Here is a 13,607-nt window from a genome sequence, read left to right on the forward strand (position 1 = left end):
TTGTTTGGGATATTGCATTCTCATTTATAAGTGATATATGTTTGTAATATCCCCATATAATAATATATTTTCTCCAATTTTAATATCAGGTGTACCCAGATCAAGTAGAATGATTTTGAAGTATTTCTTCTTTTTCTATTGTCTGTAAGATTTGGCATGACCTGTTTTTTGAAATTATTTTTTACTTTTATTTATAAATATTAGTTGTCTATTTTTGAGACTTAAAAAAATAAGAAGTCAACTGATGACTTCATACTGAATCTCAAAGCATTCTTTAATAGACATACTCTTATTTGACAATGTGAATGTTACTTTCTTTGCATTATTATTATTGCTTAATATTTCGATGTAGCAACTGTCTGATTCCTTTTTTTTTTTTTTTTGTAGAGACAGAGTCTCACTGTACTGCCCTCGGGTAAAGTGCCGTGGCGTCACACGGCTCACAGCAACCTCTAACTCTTGGGCTTACGTGATTCTCTTGCCTCAGCCTCCCAAGCAGCTGGGACTACAGGCGCCCGCCACAACGCCCGGCTATTTTTTGTTGCAGTTTGGCTGGGGCTGGGTTTGAACCCGCCACCCTCGGCATATGGGACCGGCGCCCTACTCACTGAGCCACAGGTGCCGCCCCTGATTCCTTTTCTTTTCTTTTTTTTTTTTTTTTGGCCTGGGCTGGATATGAACCCAGCATATGGGGCCAGCACCCTACCCCTTTGAGCCACAGGCTCTGCCCCCTGATTCCTTTTCTGAATGTATTTATGTTCGTTCTTTCTTTATGAGGTTTTTGTTTCTAGTCTTTATCTTAAACATTGTTATTGTTATTAAAAAATGGGGAAAGATTTGAATACTTTATTAAAGAAGTTATGGTATATGAGCACATGCAAAGATGCTCAGCATTATTAGCAATTAGGGAAATACAAATTAAAATCACTATACATCTATTAGAATGTCTAAAATTAAAAACACTGATTTTATCAAGTGTTGGTAAGGATAAAAAACCTGAACTCGTACACTGCCAGTAGAAGTGTAAAATTGTACAACCACTTCGGAAAATGGGTTTGCAGTCTTTGAAAAAGATAAAGCACTCCAATCTTACAATAAAGTTATTCCACTCTAGGAAAAATCAAAATTTAGTCTTATACAAAATCCTATTTACAGATGTTCATAGCAACTTTATTTGTAATACCACAAAACTGGAAACAACCCAAATCATATCAGTTGGTGAATGAATAAACAAACTGTTACATCCACATGATGGAATACTATTCAGCAATAAAAATGAATGAACTGTTGATATGTGCAACAACATGGATGAATCTCAGAATAATTGTGCCGAGTAAAAGAAGCCAGACAAAATAAAATAGTATGCTTATACTGGGATAGATTTTCATTTTATTTATATAAAATCCTAGAAAATGCAAACTAATACTTAATGATAGATTTCTGGGTTTCTGGGTGTGGGGAAAAGGAAACGTGGGTTGAGGTGAAAGGGAGAGACTAAGAGAGTCCTGAGGAAACTTTTGAGGTAATAGATACACTTATTGTCTTTATTGTGGTGATGATTTCGCTATGCGTACATATGTCAGAACTTGTCAAATTATGCACATTAAATATGTACAGTTCATTCTATATTATGCCACACTAAAATTATTCTATACCCTTTAAAATGAAAAGATGTGCTTTTAATTATCTCATTAAAAATGGCTGCAAGTATAATTTGAATAGGGGCTTTTGACGCTTTTCTTGGATTACTTTTTAGTGAAAACTTATTGTAGACAGGCAAAGGTAAAATGCATGGCTTAAAAATTGATAAAGATGACTGGGAGAAGGCTCAGAAAGAAAAAGTGAATGTCTAGATAACCATATATAGCTGAATTGTTAAGATTAAATATGTAATGACTTAAAACTCTCAGATCAAGATGTTATCAAGTCCATCAATTTACTATGTAGATTTTTTAAATTTCAGTGCTAATAAAAGACAGATTAATCTGTCTATGCACAGAGGTGCTCAATTAATCAAAGAAAATATGTATGACAGATTCATTATATAAGGAGCAAGAGATTCTTCAGAATAACCCAGTTGCGGTTCATTCCATAGTGATACTAAAAACCATAGTGATACAGTATTCTCTTTCCAACCTTTGCAGTTATATTTATGAAAATCGTGTTGGTGATTTGGCAAAATGCAGGTCTTAAAGTAGATTGGGGGGAAAACAATACTGACATTAAAGTGAAAAAATATATTAGAAAGCATCTGCTTCTAAAACATTAGAATAATTATTTTTAAAATCCATTTTTTTGTGTGTATGTGTGTGTGTGAAATACCTTTTTTGATCAAGAATCTTTGCAGCTTCAAGTCATCTTTACGGGCTGATGGTTTATAAATCTTATGCTCTCCAGATTGTAATTCTGATTAGAGTTTTCCAATCAGACCTTGCTTTGGCATAAAAAGTAATACATTTTTAATTTGTATATTTCCTTTTTTTCAAAAAAAAGTTATTTCATTTTTCTAAGTCTTAGCAAAATGCCTGGTTTAGGCATGTTTATGTGTAATAATATTTTATTATAAGAAAGTAGAAAATAAATGTTTTCCCTCTCTACTTTGTCATCAGCGATCTCCATAGAGTGGGAGCCACCACTACCACAGCCTTTTTTTCAAGGTGTTAGTAGATTGTAAATTGGGGTGTGAAAAGGAAAAAACCCTTAGTTTCGAAATTATAATTGCTGGTATAATCAGAGCTGGTAATGGGATCACCACGTCATTAAGCCACATTTTAGGGACCAGGGGCAGAGCACTAACCGTTCTTTCACTTTCTTTCTTCTTCCAAAGTCCTCAAAAATAGATTTGGATATCAGTTAATTTTCCTCTTATTCATTAGATTGAATCTCAGTAAATTAGGATGGACTTACTATGATTTAGGAAGTTAAAAGTGCAGAAGGTAACTTCTTGAACACTTAGTTGTCCAAGTAGTATAGGCTTTAAGATAGATCATAGTCAGATACACTGATATTTTTTAAATGTGGGCTTTTTTTGTTACTGTTACATTTTTATATGCAGTTGTCTATTTTGCAAACATTTAGCAAGGTTTAGGGCCAAGTTATCTCTACTTGAGTGGATAAAAATCTGTATAAATGGTGATGTGTTAGGATCCAAAATAATTAAGTCTCTTAAATTTAGAAATGTAGGAAAGATACATAAAATCCTAATCATTTTTAATTCCACTTATATCTGGAAAAAATAAGAGGCTAAGGTTGTGAAACCCTGAAAGCCTTTGACGGTATAGTTGTCTTAATCTGAGGGAGGATGATGAGGAGCTGCAGCATCTGCAACCTCAGAGGTGAAATGGAGATGACTTCTCTCTCTAAAATTAGTGAATACAGATCTGTCTTCTTCTGGTTCCATCTGGCTTGATTTCCTTTTCTGAGTTTGTTTTGTGTGGTAGTATCACGAAGTTTAGTTTAACTCTTGATGTAGATTTGTAAGACTCAAAATTAATGACTTGAAGACTTTAGTTTTCTGAATATAACTATCATCAGTCTTTGCTGTGGCTCATGATTAAAATCAAAACAAGGCTACCTTTCCCCTTTCTCTTTTTGAAAGTTTCTTTCAGTCCTATCCTATGTAGCTTAATATTTGGTGTTTTGAGCCTTGGAACTTCCTCTTCATGTTAATTTTTTTTTTCCCCCATCCTCCCAAGTAGCTGGGACTACAGGCGCCCATCACAACACCTGGCTATTTTTTTGTTGTTGCAGTTTGGCTGGGGTCGGGTTCGAACCCGCCACACTCTGTATATGGGCTGGCACCCTACTCACTGAGCCACAGGCACCGCCCCTTCATGCTGATTTTGTTTGTTTGTTTTAAGTATTAACCGTCTTTTTGACCTCCTGACAGGAATCAAGGGGACAGTTTTTGTCTTTCCTGGACACAGCTTTCTTGCATGAACCTTCCCAGCTCATGCCTTCTGTCTCCTTGAAGTTTCTGGAGTCAGTGGAGGAAAAAAAGGGGAATAAACAATATCAAAGAACTATAAATGTCACTTTACCTTGATTCTTTTATTCTAATCTGAAAAAGATTATAATTACTTTGGAGTTCTTTGTGCCAGCTATCTTCTGCCCTTCTCAAAATTGATCTGCTCAATTTGAGTCTCGAGGTACTGAAAAAATTTTTGCATCAAGAAGGAGTGACTTGGGTTTTATCCACCAAAGCATTGATCAGAGACTAACAGTCACCTTTTCCCCCCATTACTTTAAGGCGTGATTTGATAAAAGCCACTTAAAAACAAAGTTATATTATGGGTTATCTCTTGGTAGATGAAAGGAAATTCTGTTTGTACTTCTTTTTGTAGCAAATGTTGAGTACTAACCAGATTTAAGGAACCCAGATAGTTTATTTCAGTTTATTTTTTACATGCAGTGTATTACTAAAAAAAATTCTCTGCTAATGTGGTGCTGATAGTTTAGGTTATGGTTATAACACCTTGCTATAATTGTGCAGGGACACTGCGTTGATGGAAAAATGAGTTGAACCTAGTGATCTGTCATTTAAAATATTATTGAGATCCTCCTGTTTCAAAAGATGGATAGTTATACTCTTCTTTAAGAAAACCTTATTTTTTTACATTAGTAGGCTTAATAAATATCGTGTAGCATTATGAAAGAGTTGTCACTTTTGTAAAAGGTTTGACTTCAAATTTCCTTTAAATGGTGCAGTCCCAATACTTTTTAAATTATTTGATTTAAGTACATATTTATATTTTCCAGACTATTTTTGAGACCAGATTGATTCTCAGATTCTCTTTTATAAGTATTAATCATGGCGATATTCTGTTTATATTATTTCCTCATCTCACTTTCCTTTAAAAAGCTTTTTTTTGCTTAAAACCTATTTTACTGGGTTTTAAAATCCGTGAAACACACCATACAGAACTATTATATACAACTTTAAATTGTATTTAAATCTCATTAAATTTCTTGGAAAGATTCTGTAGGCTATTGTGAAATTAGGACCTTACCTCCCCTTCTATTCATCATCTGGAGCAAAATGTCTCTGAACAAGAAAAAGAGAGAAAATGGTAGGTATGAGATAATGAAATGTAGTAGGTAAGAGCCTGGGATATTTTGAGATAAATCTCCTGTTCATTATCCTTTTAGCTTTATGTCTTGTATCATGCTGACTATCCTAGTCTTGCCTTGGTTTCTTAATAGAGAAGCTGGAATATTAACACATCAAGAGTTTGGCTGTTAACATTTTATACTCTGGATTTCCAATGTTTTATCTCTTGTTTTTCTTATTTACCTTTTCTCAGGTGGGCTAGGGCACCGTCTTAAAGAAGAATCATTGTGGAGTGAGGAAAACTTTTTGCTTGTCAGATGATAACCCAGAAGTATAAAGCACCATAGCAATATAATGAGAGCCTTGAGGCAGGAAAGAGTCTCAGAGTAACATGTCTGCCTTGCATAGCATCCCTGGCAGTCTCGTCCAGGGAGTTCATGGGGCAGGTCACCAGAGGAGGACACAAGGGGCAAGTACAAGACAGCCATGTGCATCATTTGGCCCATGTGCTGACCATATGAAACCTTCTCTGGGACTGGAAAATGCCTGACATGGCGAACCTAGGATATATCACTTTGCTGGTTCCTGGCACCATCCTTGTTTTTAATGTGCAGTGGCTGCTGTTGCACTGTTTGAACATTGCTGTGGCTTGCTGACCTAGGGGAGCCTGAAGCAAAAAAAGTTATCTACTGCATTTCTAAATCAAACTTTAAAACAACAAATATTTTAATATCTGTAGCTCAAAGGGAAAAGTTTGGAGCAGTGCAACTGGCAGGCAGGAGCGTAGTGACTGAAGAAGAGATGATTCTTGGGCCAGTTTTGGACACAAAACTGAACTAAACTAAAAGAAACCCAGGCAGGCTCTCCTGTCTAGCTTCCCAGTAAAGTCAGAGGGGACAGTCCTGGCAGTACTATGGGTTTGTATGCTGGGATAGATATAAACAGCAAAACTTTCAGCCCTGTGGCTATAAAAAGAAATATTTTTTATGATGTGTTCGTTGTTTAAGAGCAGGCTGTGAGTTTTGTTTAACATTTAATTCCTATACAGTTCAAAAACCAGAATTCTATCTTCTTGTGTGCTTAAGCTCTTTCAGATGTTTTTATTGTGTAACATTTTCTCCAGATTCTTCTTTTAATGTATGTTTTTTTTTTCCTCACAATCTGTTAAAAGATCAGTTTGTGTGAATCTTGACACTGTGATGCTATTTCATGGTTTTAATTTGAATGTGAGTTGTTGCAGCTGGAAGCATATGATTAATGGCACAGACTTATTTGTCACAAAAACAGATGATATTTTTACATTTAGTCAAGAGGCATTAAAAAATTCACTTGCTTATATTTCACTGTATGTAAGTCACATTTTAATTCACTGTTGGATTTTTGTAATTCGAATTCATCTTAAACATGCAGATATATATCTCTTGTGATGTAACTGACGATTCAAGGTATTTGAAGGATGGTTAGACAGATTGCATGTTAAATAAATATTGTACATTAATCAGGTAGCCAGGTGTTTTTGCTGAAAAATTGTATTAAGTCACTGAGCTTGGCAGTTGGTATGCAAAAGAGGGAGAGAATGGTCATAAAATTTTAAAGTTCATTCTTCTTGATTGCTTGTGTATTTTTATCTGCTTTTACAGTGTACCAGCATAATAGGGTGATGTCCCTGAAATCTCTTGCCTACTGCCATCTGGGAGAGTTCTGCCCATCCAAGACATGGCACTATCTTACAGATCCTCTACTATTGCTCTGGATTCCAGAGTGGGTTGTGGGTGCCCTGGCTTCAGTGTTCCAACCCATCCTTCTTAGAAAAGTGTAATACAGTCTCTTTCAGAAATTAGTCTTACAATTTATTTGAGTGAGGCCTGTTAATGGCATTCTACCTTCCAGCAGTTTCATCTCATAAAATAATCTGAAATAATGTTAAATCAGGTATTTCTTGCTCAAACCTGTTATACCAAATAAGGATTTGCTATTTTCCAATCCCTGGCATGTGGCTGGGCTGAACAGTCCCTAAATGAAGGGGGATGGAAGTCATTGGCTCTGAAAGCGTGTATATATGCCACATTTGAACAGTTTTAATTATTAAAATTATTTATCATTTACTAAAATCCAACTTCTGCTGCTTTGGTAAAATGGTCGCAGTCTGCCTTGTGGAGGCACACTAACACATAATCTTCCCCAGACAGTAATTCAGAAACATAAATTCTGCTGTCATATACTCTGAAAGAACATTTTTCAATCTAAATGTTTTTCATTTCTTTAACTGTTTTTCATAATGTCGTCTCTAGGTCTATAACCATACTGGTTTCCTTCTTATGGACAACTTTTAAATTGTGGTGGTCCCTTGTAAAATGTGCATCTGGAAGCATGAAGCTCTAGATGTGGTCTAACCAGCAATACTCAGCTCTCTTCTCTTAGGAGCTCTATTTCTCCTAATGCCAACAAAATGAGCCATAGTACCCTGTTGGCTCATGTTGGGTTTGCTGTTAAAACATCCAGCTGTTTCCAGTCAGATCTTTCCCATTCTTTTCTTCACTTGATTTTTTTTTTTTTTGATCCCAGACATTACTTATATCTCTATTACATTTTATTATGCAAGCACTGGCTCATTGTTCTAGCTTGTCAAAGACTTTTTGGCTTTTTTGGTTTTGTCATCCAATATATTAGCAATTGCTTTCATCTCAGGGCCATTTGAAAATATTAAAATGATATCCTCCATGTTTTTATTTAATTAAAATTTATAAACATGTATCAAATTGTCTACTCTGTCCTAGTCTCATGGTCCCTGCTAGGGATAACAAGATGACTAAAATGTAATAATTCCTTCAGGGGACTCGTAGGCTATAGGCAATAATAGACATGTAATTATACAACTGTAATGTAGTGTGATAATTGCTATAATAGAATTCTATGTGAAGTGTTGTGAGAACCAAGGTTGGTTGCAAATCATAGAAGACCTAACTCCTTTCATGTTGGCACAGATCCATGAATTCTGGGGTGTGGCAGTTAAATCAGCAAAAATGCTACCTAACCACTGCCACCTGATTTCTTGCTTTCTTGCCCAGGGATACAAGAGGCTTGTTAGATATCATCCTGAAATTATCTTATGATATTCCCGAAATATACCAACATAGCAAGACATCCCCGCAAAGAGCTGAGAATTATTTAGAATGATTTGTTCAGAGTGAACCCATGGCTTCATAATGACCCCAGTTTTTAAATCTGGGGCAATATTTGTCTATCTCCAATCTTCTGGTAGCTTTTCTATTCTCTATGGTTATGTCTCATTGCTTAGAGTGTTTTTGTGATGACTTCTGAGTTTTTCTGCTGTCTTGGTATGTAAGTTTTTCTGCTGTCTTTGTCTCTCTCTCTTGGTATATAATCTGTGTGGATCTAGAATTTTGAGTTAATTTAGAGACTCTTGAGCACTGTCTTTTAACTGCAGATTTACCTTCCACTTACTTCTGTCCAGATAGAAAATCATTCTGTTTATGCCCTCTCTAGTATTTTTTTTTTTTCTTGTCTATCCTTAGCATTTTTTTTTTTTTTTTTTTTTTTTTTGTGAGACAGAGTCTCACTATGTCTCCCGCAGTAGAGTGCTGGGGCACCACAGTTCACAGCAACCTCAAACTCTTGGGCTTAAGCAATCCTCTTGCTTCAGGCTCCCAAGTAGCTGGCACTGCAGGTACCTGTCACAATGCCCAGCTGTTTTTTTATTGCAGTTGTCATTGTTGTTTAGCTGGCCCAGTCTGGGTTCGAATCTGCTAGCTTTGGTGTATGTGGCTGGCACTGTAACCACTGTGTTACCAGTGCCAAGCCTGTCCTTAGCATTTTTGCAAGCATAAATGCCTGTTAGCCTTTAGTCTCTCCCTGTTTGATAGCTTCATCCTCCGTTAATTACATTCCTCTTTAGAGGAATGACAGTTTGTGGGCCGGTTTTTCTTTTGCTCTTTTTCTTCTCCAATTATTATGTGAAATCCTTTCTAAGTCCAGGGTAAATGGTTATTTTTGGTATTATGGTCCCTAAGATAACATACCAACCATTTCTTCTTTTATAGTCACAATTAAATTCAGAGACATTGAGTTGTCATTGTTTTCTTACCCTCTTTGCTATAAAATTAACTAAATAGGGTACTGAACAGGCACACGCCTAAGGGCATCTGGCTCTGATGGCCTGACTGTTAATGACAACATGCCTGCTACCAACATTGGACGATATATGTTTTTGGCACTGCCAATATTTGCCACTTTGTCTCTCTCTCTTGGGATCCTGTTGCTGACTTACCCTCCTGATTCATTTTTCTTAGTCTATCTATCAGAACTGTCCATCCAATCTGATTTGTAGGGAATTTTGACTCTTTAATATAGCTCAACAATTTTTTTATGCACTTTAAAAACTTTATATTAAAAACACATTTATTTTTAAAAGCATTAACAAGAGAGAAAGAAAAAGAGAAAAGGAATGAAGCAGAAAACATGCTCCTTAGTAGTGTTCAGTGGGAAGTGGGATTTGGGGTTCTCTGGAATTGAGTGTTTAGTGTTCTTATAAGCGAAAGAAAATAGTTAAAGGTCCCCCAAAGCCTGCAGCTGTTTTATTATCCACACCCCACAAAGAGAAAAAAAAAAAAAAGAGCACCAGGAAAAGAGCAAAAGAGGACAAGAGAAGCCAAGAGTGGAGCTCGGTCTGGATGGGGACAGTTTCCCCTGTGCAGTATGCTTTTACAGGCACAGAGAGCAAAAGGCTCCTTTTTGCCAGAAAAGGTGGATAGGAGTGGGAAAAATGGGAGGGGGAAAAGGGTAAGTAAGAAATTTTAATGCATGGGAAAGGGGAGTGGAGGGTTGTGTACTTTTCTCCTACCACATAGCCTCAATATATAAGGGAAGGGGAAGAGTAGGATAAAAAATTCCAGTTGCATGAAACAGCTTTTAGATTAAGGGGAGAAGGCAAATTAAGGAAAAATATTAAAAAAAAAAAAAATCAACCCGCATAGTAGCTGATTTCTTTAGCCCAACCTGTTAATAATATACACTTAAGTGAGAGTGGGCAGTACTGGGGGCAGGGGGAGGAACTGGAGAAAGACTGCTCCTCTGTATAACCTCTTCAGAGACGATGGTAAATGCTTGGGCACCTAAAGAGTAGGAGTTTCACCACTCGTTCCTCCCACCAACCTCACTTTGAGATTCATCCAAACAATATTTTTGCAAAATCCCAATCATACGCTGTTGAGCAAAAGCTGGCTGTGGCTAAAATCAGAGGCTACATCAATCCCCAGCAGAGAATCTGAGGTTCTCTAGGTCACTTCTTGTCTTCTTTCTGCTATTTAGGGGCAACAGTGGGTAATAAAGCAACTTTACATTGCAAAATTATGAGAAATGAGACTGCAGAGGCAAAGAAAGGCACATGGAAGGGAGGGAGGAGATGCACCCAAGGCCAAAAGCCCAAAGTGGAGGCAAAGCCCAGGGCAATCCCCACCTTATAAGGGTGGAGGGGATGGGAGTTAGCCGGGGAGGGCAGGCCTGTAAGGGTAGGAAAAGGAGAAACAGGTGCAGGGAAGCCAGCTTCAAAGCTTCCTGGCAGTTTCAGACTAACTGCTTCATATGCATTCCTACTAGGCTCCTCCTAGAGGTTCCTCTTCTCAAAAGACATTTTTCAGTTCCTTTTCAACCAAAAGTCTTGACATTCTCCTCTTTGTATAGTCTTTTGCAAATGGCCAGGCCAAGTCCGCAGACCTATCAGGGGCTGGGAGAGGAGGGTTAAGGACAGCCTCTGTAAGGGCCAGCAGCAGCCCGGGGTTGGCCTGAGGCTTGTGGAAGAGATGGAGTCTGTAGGTCCTTGATAGTCCTGGGCTCAGAGTTGGGGAGAGCAAGGTTTCTTAATCCCAGTTCTAAGAGACCTTCACGTACTTAAGAGCCCTTGCCAGGTGGAATGTGCCAATGTTGCCAGGCTTCTTTGCTTCAAAAATGGCTGTTAGGAATTAGGAAAAGCTTACATTTCCGTTATTCAAAAAGAAAATAAAAAGTCCCTTCATCACCAGGAAAAAAATCTTAAGAATCGTCAGTTTATCAGATTGCTGGACATTGAATATACAGCATGTAACTTCCAAGTCTTCCCACAGCTTCCAATGAATTCCCATTGTCCCCCTCCCTCCACACAAGGCCAAGAGTTCCAGGGAGAGCTGGCAAAAAAGAGCTAATCTGCAGCAGTTTCTCAAGATACGCAAATAACTGAGTCACGCTTCTTGGGAGAAATTGGGGTAGGTTGGGGGCAGGACAATCAAACTTGACTGGAAGAAGTTGGGAGTTGATGGAAAGAAGGCAGCCATTTAGGCAGCAATAAGGGCAGGTGGCAGCCTGGCAGTTGGCACAGTTGTCCAGTGAAGAAAGGGAAAATCATCAGTCCATTTCACCAACAAAAACTAAAAGTACATGTGTTATAGCCCAGATGGAACGGAGATAGTGGTGCTAAATCTTCTGCATCAAGGGTGTTGTTCCCTTCAAAGGCTCCATATCAGCTCAGCGGTTTCTAATAATTAGTGATAAAATAACTCCCAGTTTTTATGTCGTTGGTAGATACTGCCCAGATCCTCTATATCACTGTGTTCTATATCTGTCACTTAGCATTGATTTGATTTTTCTTCTAAGAGCATATGTTTTTATTGAGTTTCTGAATATTTCCATAGGTTAGATAGTTAAAAAGGAAAATTCAAGACCCAAATATTTTAAGGCTCTTGATACATGGTACTAAACTGTTTTATAGAAGATTTACATTCCTATTATATTTGTTCTTCAGTCTTTCCTATTTTTGCAGGTTATTGCAAGTTACGGAAGATTGGAGATAGGCAGATATTGTCCCTAGATTTTTTTTTTTTTTTTTAGACAACTGGAGAAGTGAAAAATGCTACCATATAATTTGAAATTGTATTTCTTTAATAACAAATTAAAATTTTTTATGTTTGTATCTCCTTTGTAATTGTTCATGTCTGTTAATCAGTTTGCTCTTAAAAATATAGCTGTTTTTAGGCTCGGCGCCTGTGGCTCAAGCGGTTAAGGCGCCAGCCACATACACCTGAGCTGGCAGGTTCGAATCCAGCACAGGCCTACCAAACAACAATGATGGCTGCAAAACCCACCCACCCCACCCCCCCAAAAAAAAAATACCCAGGTGTTGTGGCAGGTGCCTCAGAGGCAGGAGAATCACTTAAGCCCAGGAGTTGGAGGTTGCTGTGAGCTGTGATGCTATGGCACTCTAGCCAGGGTGACAGCTTGAGGCTCTGTTTGTGCTTGCATGTACATGTGTGTTCGTGTGTCTTATTCATACACATTTTGGGATATTTTTCCATATTAGCATATGCTGCTGTTATCACATGAATGTTGTTTTCAAATGCAATATTATAAAGGATTTGAAAACATTTCAGCTTTGTTTCTGACCACCTTATGAGACCATGCTATTATTAGTTCTATGTTTTCCAGTCAACTCTGTTGCGTTTGTAGGCATACAGTTATTTTCTGCAAATCGTGACTATTTTCTTCCTTTCCCATAGTCCTACATTAATATCCTGCCATAGCGCATTGGCTAGAACTTTAAGAACAATGCTCAATAATTCCAATTATAAAGTAGCCACATTAATTTTTTTTTTTTTTTTTTTTTGTAGAGACAGAATTTCACTTTATCGCCCTCGGTAGAGTGCCGTGGGCTCACACAGCTCACAGCAACCTCCAACTCCTGGGCCTAGGCGATTCTCCTGCCTCAGCCTCCAGAGTAGCTGGGACTACAGGCGCCCGCCACAACACCCGGTTATTTTGTTGTTGTTGTTGCAGTTTGGCCGGGGCCGGGTTTGAACCTGCCACCCTCGGTATATGGGGCCGGCGCCCTGCTCACTGAGCCACAGGCGCCGCCCGCCACATTAATTTTTATATCTTCTCTACCCAGTATATTACTTGGCACACAGAAGTTACTCAGAAAATGTTTGCTGGAGTATATTTACTTGAATTTAGCTGTCAATTTCTTCTTGGCCTTTTAGCTAAGGTCAGGTGTTGAGTTTAGGTATCAAAGTGGTCAACTCTATTTGGTAAACTAAAAACATTGTACATAAGTAACAGTAGTACAAACAGAAAGTTATACAAGGCATTGAAACCTATAGATAAACGACTTTGGCTCTTTAGTGGGAAAAAATATATACAAATGCCTTAAAAGGAGTAGTTTTACAGTGCAAGTAACTTTTAATGCAGGGCTTGAGAATGGATCATACTTGAAAATATAGAATGGGGAAGAGTCATAACAGAGGCAGCAGCAGTTGGTAAGCCTAATGGGTATAAGGGGAACATATGAGCAGTTCGTTTTGGCTGGTGAAAAGGCTTCATATATGGTGTGGAAAGATTCAAGGTTATGTCAATTGGGTCAGACTATCAGGAGCCTTGAATGGCTGGCCAAGCTCTTTGGACCAATACTTCTGAAGGTTTTTCACATTTTCAGAAATGATGGCAATGGTAATTTTTTATGGTATATTAGGATCAATAGTAAGTGATGACAAGAGATGAAGGGAGGGTGCTCCAG

The 13,607-nt window shown here is 37.8% G+C and overlaps 1 protein-coding gene across 2 annotated transcripts in view; it reads left to right on the forward strand.

Moving 5' to 3' along the window:
* ARL15 (ADP ribosylation factor like GTPase 15) overlaps window positions 1-13,607 on the forward strand; it is a 478,314-nt gene that overhangs the window by 204,950 nt on the left and 259,757 nt on the right. The window lies entirely within an intron of this gene.

The sequence above is a fragment of the Nycticebus coucang genome, chromosome 1 (genome assembly GCF_027406575.1).
Source record: "Nycticebus coucang isolate mNycCou1 chromosome 1, mNycCou1.pri, whole genome shotgun sequence".
Taxonomy (NCBI): domain Eukaryota; kingdom Metazoa; phylum Chordata; class Mammalia; order Primates; family Lorisidae; genus Nycticebus; species Nycticebus coucang.